At 45.5% G+C, this 8,979-nt stretch overlaps 1 protein-coding gene across 3 annotated transcripts in view; it reads right to left on the bottom strand.

The window, feature by feature from the left end:
• Positions 1 to 8,979, bottom strand: part of Rgma (repulsive guidance molecule BMP co-receptor a) — a 44,502-nt gene that overhangs the window by 32,750 nt on the left and 2,773 nt on the right. Inside the window, exon 1 of one of the 3 annotated variants that reach the window (XM_055623340.1) lies at positions 8,881 to 8,930. The exons of the other annotated variants lie outside the window; for them this stretch is intronic. The gene's annotated coding sequence lies outside the window, so the exon portion shown is untranslated. Of the gene's footprint in view, positions 1 to 8,880; positions 8,931 to 8,979 lie in introns of those variants that run through there. 3 annotated transcript variants of the gene reach the window in all.

Below are 8,979 nucleotides of genomic sequence, written 5' to 3'. Positions count from 1 at the left end.
ATCTATCTATCTATCTATCTATCTATCTATCTATCTATCTATCTATCATCTATCTATCCTTCTAAAAAACTATTTTATTAATTAATCAAACCAGCTAACTAATTAGGGCTGGAGAGATGGCTCAGAGGATAAGAGCACTGACTCCTCTTCCAAAGGTCCTGAGTTCAATTCCCAGCAACCACATGGTGGCTCACAACCATCTATCATGAGATCTGGTGCCCTCTTCTGGCATTTAGTGTTCCATAAGCAGAACACTGTGAATATAATAAATAAATCTTTTAAAAAAACCTAATTAATTAATTATTTGATTTTTTTTTAAGTGCACTGGTGTTCTTCCTGCTTGTGTGTGTGAGGGTATCAGATTTCCCTGGAACTGGAATTAGACAGTTGTGAGCTGCCATGTGGGTGGTAGGAATTGAACTTAGGTCCTTTAGAAGAACAGCCAATGCTCTTAATCACTGAGCCATCTCTCCAGCCTCTATCTATCCTTTAAAATAAAATACTAATACTAAAAAGAAACAAACAAACAAAAAAACAAAAACAAAAAACCTAAACCAACCAACCAACCAAAACAAAACCAAAAAAACCAAAAAACCATCAGCCATTTCACTGTTCTCTCCACAGTGGGTGTTTCCCTTTCAATTTTCATTTAAATGGTACTATAAACCCTCCAACTTGTCAGAAACAGAGAAGAGCTGAGTTCACCAGCCAGAGTCAATGTGTGTGAGTGTGTGTGTGTGTGTGTGTGTGTGTGTGTGTGTGTGTATACACAGAATGAAATTCAAAACAATGCATGTGAGGGGTGTCAGGCCATAATTAAACAATTATGTCCTTTCTTCTTCCTAAGCCTCAATTTCCACTTTAATGTCACTTTTTCTCAGAAGGTTCATACTGGTCGGCATGAATACTGCTGACATGATGTCACAGACACGGCACTAGCTGCTTCCTAGCCATGTCTCCTCTATCCCAGCCCATGGGAGAAGCTTTCTCTTGCTCTGAAAAGAAGCGAGGAATTGCTTTGTGTTCTCTGTGTTCCATTTTCCAAGCCAGAATCAAGGCTGCATGGGACTCCTCCTGATGACCTTCTAGCAGTTTCTGTTTCCACATTTCTATCTTTGTGTCTTGGTCCATCTCACCTTCCAAGGTCCTCAGCAAACCCTTGGATCGGCCATGTTACTTCCTTCAGTATTCCCTCCACATCTCTCCACTGGCATTATAAACTGGCATGCCACTGGAGTGTCATAATCAAAGTCTCTTCCCCTACTTTTCTCTTGAGGTATTTGTCGAGGAGTACAAAACACCTGACATTTAGTTTACAAAACTGCCAACTCTTCTTCCTACAAAGCCCAACAGAATAGCAGGGGACATTTGTGAATTAACTGTCTGTGCCAAGTTTCAACCTTTCAAAGGTGATGCAATAAAGAGCAGTGTGGGGATGAGGACTGCCTACTTCCAGCTGTGTGGTACAATCATGCCCTGTCCTATCTTGGCCCATTCAGCTCCTACACTTGAATGGCCTGGCTGCTTCTGGGGTATGGTGGATGGGCCTTCAGGAGGGATGCACAGAACTCATGCTGTCTGTGCAACAAACTGTCCTCATCCGACATCATCTGACTTTTGGACAGTTCTGGAGATTCATCTGTAACATTTCTGCATTCCCCGAGTGGAAATACTGCTGAGCAAGTAGGAAATGTTATTTGAGAAGTGTCATTTTTATGTTTTACTGTCAGCATTAAATTCTCCAACAACGATATTACTGAAACCGTACCCTAAAGCCTTTTAATAACCTCCTCTCATTTGAAGCAGCCAGTGAGATGGCTCAGTGGGTAAAGGTGCCTGCTGCCAAGCTGGACAGCCCAAGTTCCATCCCTGGCACCCACAGGGTAGAGGGAGAGAACTGACTCCTACAAGCTGTCCTCTAACTGCCCCCCCCCACGACATGCACACTGTAATTAAAAGAGAGAAATGGCCCAGCAGTTAAGAGCACTTGCTGTTGTTCTTGCACAGGATCAGGGTTCGGTTCCCAGCACTCATATGGGATGATGATTCACAACCATCCATAACTCCAGTTCCAGGAGATCTGACACAGTCTTCTGGCCTCTAAAACACTAGGTATGCATATGGTGCACATCCATACACAAAGGCAAAGCACTCATACAGATAAAATGAAAACAAATAAATCCTTAGAAAATTAAGAGCAGCTTTTGGATTCCCATACATCCCAAACACACAGTTCCTATAATGAGTAGATCACAGTCTTTACTTCTCTCTATTCCAGTAACCTCCTGACAGCAGAACTGTCTTGAAACTATTTATCTACCCCATGGCAACTGTGTGAATGGACAGTTGAGTGAGTGTGTGACTTTCTCCTCATCAGCAGATGGTTACACTATTTGTATTAATGAACACTTTGGTGCCAAGCACAAAACCCATGCACATTTAGCTAGAAGAACTGGCAGTCAAGTTATTTATCAAATCCAAACTGTTTGGAATGGTAAAGGCAGAGCAAAAGCAGAGGCGTCTCCACTGACAGGAGGTGAGGGAAGGTCCCCTCCAGACGGACGGGTGCTCACCTGACAATGTTCCCCACCACAGCTTTGATCCTTATTTTAGTCCAAGGTGGACAACACTTCTTCAACCTCTGTATGAGAGAGGGAGTGCAGTGTCCCAGGCTGAGATTATGCAGTCTGGAAAGACTGGACCGCAATCATTTTCATTTGTAAAATGGGGATGTACTTGTAGCTCCCTCAGAAGGTTAATGTGAGGATTAAGGGAATTCATACGGTCATGATCCGCTCAGAACAGATGCCTGGAACAGAGTTAAGTGTTGAAAAGGGGTTGCCAACATTAGTTGTATGTTGTGGATGAAGACAATTGCTTGGGTTATAATAGAACACCTATGATGTGCCAAGTTCTCTTAGGGGTGGAGAATGGGAGGCACCCACAGGATTCTCTAAGGACCCCTCGATAATTCTAACTTTGCCCGGGTTTTAAGACCTAGTGAGCCCTCATTGCAAGAAATAATTCTGTAGGTGATTGCAGAATTGCTTTAACTCTGCAAGTGGGTATTGCCAGCTCCTGTTTATAAATGGGTACGAGACTCAGGATGGGTAAATGATTTTCCCAAGTTCCCGAGGAATGCAAATGTCAGGGCAGAGGCTAAATCCAGGCCTTGTGATGCCAAGTCCAGTGTTTTTCTCACCAAGCTGCAGCTGCGCCTCATCTTCACCCAAGGTTTATCCTTCCCTGTCAGCTCAGTAATACATCCCATATGTCTTATGATGGATTGTGCATTAGAAATGGGAATATGTTTAGAGAAATACTGTTTTACAGACGCTAACACAAATAGAAAAATGTTCTTAGAAAAGGACTATTTCCCTCAACAATCTCTCTCATCCCTCCTAAGTAACTTCCGAAGCTGAAAGAGTCAGAGTATAGAACTCTTCATCTGGCAAAAAGTTCTTTTTTTTTTTTTTTTTCCTGCCAAGTACTCACAGTGCCCTCTCCTGGGTTTAGCCATGCTCTAGACCACCAGGAAAAATTACACAACAACAACAAAATGGTTAAGTTAGTCCAGCTGCAGGATCGATTCTCTGCAATCTCTTTATCCCACAATTATTCCAAGGCAGCCTCAGGTTGTAAGCCTTGCACAGAGGACTGGGACTACTGAGGGTCCCTGTTGCCTTGAGCTCCACTTCCTCTTAACTTCCTCTTAACTCAGGCTGGGGTGGGGTGGGTGGGTGATTGGCGCTTCTGTTCCTTAACCAGGCCTGAGTCAGTGGACCCTGCCAACAGCAGCCACTCACTCAAAAAGAAATCAGATTCCCATAGTTCAGGAGCTCTTTTCTCAAAATACTCCCAGCAGAGAAAAAAATGAAAACAATGTCAAACCCTTACATAGTCCAGGCTGGCCTTGAACTCATATCTTCCTGCTTTAGCCTCTAAGGGCTGGGTCATCACTAGCTTTCTTGTCATATGATCTGAAGATGCTAGGATGGGACATTGAGTAGTCAGTTCAGCATGGCTACGATGACAACCAGAGGCTGGCCTTGAACTCAGAGACCGGCCAGCCTGCTGGGATCAAAAGCCTTCACCACCACCATCCAGCTAGGAAAAGTGTGTTAAAGCAGATTTATTTACTCTGGTTCATGGTTTCAGAGGTGTCGGGCCAGAATCTTTTTTCTTCTGTTGCTTCTAGGTCTGTGTTGAGGCCATTTATCTTGATAGTGGAAACTACTCATCTCACAGTGGAAAAGAAGCAGAGAGGGTAGAGAGTGTAAGGGATAGGACACAGCCTTTAGAAGTACTCTCCCAGTGACCTGCCTCCTCCAGTCAGGCCTTATCTCCTGACGTTTCCATCACCACTCCCTTCAGCAACACTGTCAAAGTATGAATTCACAAGTGGATTAATCCATTATGAAACCAGAGCCTTCAAGATCCAACCACTTCCTGAAAGTCTCTAGAGCCTTGAAGACACAATTCAAACACAGCAGACAGTATTCTGAAGTCCAAATAGCAAACCATTTCTGTGGCAATGACTGATGTGTGACAAAGCAAACTAAACTCTCATGAATCTCACATAGTAGGACAAAAGTGACCTACCCATACCTAGCAGGGTTGAGCCTGAAGGCACTGTCACCACGAATCTTATAATATCTGTGGGTGAGCCAGCCTGTCAGCAATGCCATTGCATTAAAACTCTATTTATTATTCATACTATACCTTCTCCCATCAAAGGTATTAAATTAAACGATAATGAAAGCATATCACCGGCCCAAATGTCCAAATATTATTCTCTTCAAGGTACCAATTATTTTAAAGAGACCCTATAACTTTCCCATGAACGGTGCATGTCTGTGTGCTCTTCTGATGAACAGGAAAAAAAAAAAATCCTCATATGGTTTCAAGTGTCCCCCGGTTATGTTTTTGTAAAAGCAAATCTGTTTTTTGGGATGACACCACCAAGGGCAAACAAAACAAAACAAAACAAAATGCATTCTGGGAGCTTGAAAGCCAGCCTTTAAAACGGGCATCCTTGCCAGGGAAAAGTGATCCAGCAAGACCGAGAGAGTCAAACATAGTGAAAGCAACCTGTACGCTGTGACCTCAAGATTTATAAATCAGAGGACCCTCAGGAGGGAAGAGCACACACCAAGTACACAGCGCTGGGTGCCGTGCGTAAGTCTGAAAGGAAAGTGAGCCCCGTGATAGAATGTCTGCAGTGTGGCTGACGGTGCACAAGAAGTGATGGATGCTTACAAGGCTGCCACACGACAATCTTGCTGTGTCTGTGTGAGGGACCTACCAGGTCATCCAGGAAGAGATTCTTCAACACGCCTACGGACCAGCAACACTTGTTCGTAAGACAGTCATGCTAAGAGGAACTAAAGGCACAGAGACTGCCACAGAGAACTCCAGCAAGTCAGCTGTGTGCACATAGATAAGGGCAGAAAGCACTATCAGGTAGCAGGACAAATTGTTACTGTCAGCCAGGGCAAGCTCCTGCAAGAAACTTGAGATCCAAGCATCCTGGAAGATGAACAAACATGGTGACTATTAAAATGCTCCAGTGAAACACAAGGCAACGTGGAGGAGAGCAACTCTCCTATTTGCTGCTCTCTGCTTTGGCCCTCGGAGGACACAGAATCTGAAAGAAATGGCCTTGTTTATTAAAATATTTTATTTTTGGGGATTTTCTTCTCCCCTCTAATTTTCACACTCTGGCTAATGCAGTATTTTGATTTCTGAAAATTCTATCTCTGGGCAGCTGTGCTTTAAATAGACAATTGAAAACCACAAAGAAAAGCCAAAGGGGAACTGTGTAGTTAACCCTCTGCACAAACTGTGCTTGCTTCAGCTTCATTCTTTGCTCAGAGGGCATGCCTCTGTAGGCTCACCAATTAGCAGTGCCTTTAAATTGTTTTAAATAAGAGACTTTTCTATTTACATAGTCAATTCCTGCCAAAATTTCAAAACTGTTTCTTCTCGTCCTTGGAATTAGGAAGTTTTATAACTTAGCAGGCTCCCTGCCTCTGACCCTTGATCAGGCTGTGTTCTGCTCAAAGGACCGACAAGAAACCAGGTGTCTTAAAGTCGGTCATTTGTCACCAAGGAAACTGAAGTCTGCGTGATGTTGCACGTGTGCTTGGTAAAGCAGACCTTAACGTTCCCATCATCCCTGCTCACTGCTGAGAGAAGGGAGGATGGGGCTGGGCTATCTGTCACTTGGGCTGGAAACCAGACAGATAGGAAAACCAGAAGGCAGGCTAACCTCAGTGAAGTTTGTTGAATGACTACACAATGAATAGTTTGAAACTCAAGGCCATTCTCCTCAAGAATTCCAAGAGAAATAGGAGCAGACAAGAGTAATGTGAACAATTACATTTAAAGGGGTTTTGCCTAATGTATTTAGTAGAATTAACATATTCAAATTAGTCTATGTTTTCTGATAATCCTTCTCTGGTTTTGCTGTTTCACTTGAGTGCACCCATTCCCCCCCCCACACACACACTCTGGGTGCCCACTTTGGAAGGTTTCAGGGACAAACCTGCTTCATTGTCTACCCTGCGTACTTTAAGGCATGACCAAATTCTGTAGCCATGTTCGGATTTTATGTACAGATTTTAAAATTTGCTTGAACATAATTTATTTAGCAGGGCTACAGCGGAAGAGAGAACTTTAGAGCAGTGGTTCTCAACCTTCCTAATGCTTCGGCCCTTTAACACAGTTCCCCAATCACAAAATCATTTTCATTGCCATTTCATAACTGTAATTTTGCAGCTGCTATGAATTGTAGAGGTAAATGTCAAATATGCAGGATATCTGTGAAAGAATCCGTTCAATCTCCAAAGGGGTCTCGACCCACGATTATTGACCACGCCCTTACACCTCTTTGGAATTCTTTTCCAGGAAATGAAAACGTCAGCCTGCTTCCTGGTAGCAGCGAGCATCCTGGCAAAGGTGGCTTGGTCACTCCCTGTCCTTTCGTCAGGGATGTGCAGTCTCTAGTCCTTTCATTTTGAACCTGGGCAGCCGAAGGCTGCTGAGGAGCAGACTCAGGAATCACTTTCCACACCTCCCTTCTGTATCAGGCCACAGACTGGGCAGGCAGCAAGGAAGGTCAGATATGCCCTCTTTGAATAAGTGCCAGGCTAGTCTAGGACCCCCTTTCGTCACGATTGTCAAACAAATATGTTCGGGTGGAGAGAGAGAACCGAGAAAGAATGATGGGGTTGGATGGGCCACATGTGTGTTAGGAGTGAAAGCACCAATCTTCATCTGGGAAGAAACTGATGGGGCAGAGTTTTAGATAAAAAGGAGGCTGGAGGTGGGGATGTGGCTCAGCTGATAGAGTGCTGGCCCAGCATGCACAAAGCCTTGGGTTCGATTCCCGACAGCGCATGTATTAGATGACAGCACTAGCGATGGTGAAGATAGGAGAATCAAAACTTCAAGGTCATTTCTGGCTTCACAGAGAAGTCAAGACCAGCTTACAAGGAAAGAAGGAAGAAAAAGGAGGTCGGTTCCCTGCTCACCACCACAGCAGCCCAGAGGAGTCTTTATCACAGGCAGACAGCCACCACCGTGCTCTCCAAGGAGCCAGAGCGCCCGCCACGCGGAAAGAACTCATTCCCTGCTAATATCAGCTGGCCTGGAAGGTGGCAGCACAGTCCAACCATAAAGAATGTGCAGCCCGCCTAGATGTGTGGGTGCCCCACCCAGAGCCTTTGTCCACTGCATGACATCCTAGCAGTCAGTCATTCCAGTGAAGTAGGCTTGCTTGTTTCATGTGGTAGAGCAGCAGAAATTCTTCCCCTTGTGTGTGGGAAAAAAAAAGGAGGCTGTTTGGGGGTACACTGTTCCCTTCCAGTGCAGATGGCATGACACCCTTTCCCAGTTCTTCAGTTACCCTTAAGAGCGCACTTGAACACCTAATCTCTTTTCTAAGGGTCAGGGCTTAACATTAATTTCACAAATCACCTATAGAGATCTCCATGCACCGGAGAGCAGCAAAGTGACTGCACAGGTTTGCAAGCCTGGATCAGGTGCCTGGGGGGAAAGGCAGGTGACAGTTTCCCTAGATTTTCCTAGACGATCCTAAAACTGCACAGAGAAAGGAATAGAAGCCCCCCCGACCGAGGTGATATCCTGCCACTAATACAGTTCGCCATTCGGTCCCTGGAGGTATGCTCCGGGCATCCGGGTGCTCCGGCTCTGCAGGACGGCAGGAACACTTATGAACCAGACTTTCTGGACATGTTGGCTAGTTCTCGGTTCTCCACCTCTAACAGGCTGCCTACTTAGAAGACACCCAACTTTGTGTCTTGTGAGGAAGGTACAGCCTCACCATTTCCGCTAGATGGCGACATTTTCCCTAATCCATCCGCCTCAAGACACCCAATTTATAAAATAAATACAATCCAACACCTTCTGAAACCACAGCACATAATAACAGCACACAGGATCCCATTAAAATCCCAGTCTGGGGAAATTGACTCTCCCTCCAAGCAAATCTAATACAATTACTTTAGTAAGATTTAATCCAGAGATGCATCCGCGCCTCTTTCAAGTCCCCCAATACACCTGTCCCTCTTTCCTAGTTATAAACAGAAATGAGCCGTGGCTCAAGCCAGGCGCTGCGTCCTCGCGCTGCCTTGCTTTCCTCTTAGGAAGGTCGGACCTTCTGAGACTCTCACCCCATATCACCCACCCCAAGTCTTGCACCTCCTTTCACACTGGACGCTCCCAGACAAGGGCCACTCTGGATGGTGTACAACGCCGACGCCCCCGGGCAGGCGCGCTCGTCGCCAGCCTCTGCAACCCCGGTCTGGGTGAAGTGAGCCAACTGGGCTTCACGGCGGGTCAGCGGGGTGACCAGACCTGTCCAGAGCTCTGCGGGCCAGGCGCGGTTCTCGCCCAGGAAGAGGTGGCCGTGGAGGAGAGAGGGAGCTCCAGGCTTGTACACAGTGGGTGGGACGT

This window comes from Psammomys obesus, unplaced genomic scaffold (assembly GCF_907164565.1).
Source record: "Psammomys obesus unplaced genomic scaffold, mPsaObe1.curated_primary_1811, whole genome shotgun sequence".
In the NCBI taxonomy this organism is placed as follows: domain Eukaryota; kingdom Metazoa; phylum Chordata; class Mammalia; order Rodentia; family Muridae; genus Psammomys; species Psammomys obesus.
The sequence above is the reverse complement of the archived record's forward strand: the minus strand, read 5'-3'. Positions and strand labels throughout refer to the sequence as shown.